Source organism: Eimeria mitis, genomic scaffold (genome assembly GCF_000499745.2).
Source record: "Eimeria mitis Houghton genomic scaffold, Emh_scaff6763, whole genome shotgun sequence".
NCBI lineage: Eukaryota > Apicomplexa > Conoidasida > Eucoccidiorida > Eimeriidae > Eimeria > Eimeria mitis.
In genome coordinates, this window is record NW_013574880.1 from 1 (window position 1) to 796 (window position 796).

The following is a 796-nucleotide window of genomic DNA, read 5'->3' on the forward strand; positions in this document are numbered from 1 at the left end:
GTCGTCATCGGGTACGGTTGTTGTTAGTCTTGTTCTTCTGCTTGTGCCAGAGTCCTCATCTGCCTGCGTGCTGGTAGGTCTTGTCCGCCTGCTTGTGACAGCCTCCGCATCTGATACAGTTGTCGTAGGCCTCGTCCTTCTGCTTGTCACAGAGTCGTCATCGGGTACGGTTGTTGTTAGTCTTGTTCTTCTGCCTGTGCCAGAGTCCTCATCTGCCTGAGTACTGGTAGGTCTTGTCCGCCTGCTTGTGACAGACTCCGCATCTGATGCAGTCGTCGTAGGCCTCGTCCTTCTGCTTGTCACAGAGTCCTCATCTGGTGCAGTTGTTGTTAGTCTTGTTCTTCTGCTTGTGCCAGATTCTTCATCTGCCTGCGTGCTGGTAGAGCGTGACCTTCTGCTTGTGACAGACTCCGCATCTGATACAGTCGTCGTAGGCCTCGTCCTTCTGCTTGTCACAGAGTCGTCATCGGGTACGGTTGTTGTTAGTCTTGTTCTTCTGCTTGTGCCAGATTCTTCATCTGCCTGCGTGTTGGTAGAGCGTGACCTTCTGCTTGTGACAGACTCCGCATCTGATACAGTCGTCGTAGGCCTCGTCCTTCTGCTTGTCACAGAGTCGTCATCGGGTACGGTTGTTGTTAGTCTTGTTCTTCTGCTTGTGCCAGAGTCCTCATCTGCCTGCGTGGTGGTAGAGCGTGTCCTTCTGCTCGTGACAGACTCCGCATCTGGTGCAGTCGTCGTAGGCCTCGTCCTTCTGCTTGTCACAGAGTCCTCATCTGGTGCAGTTGTTGTTAGTCTT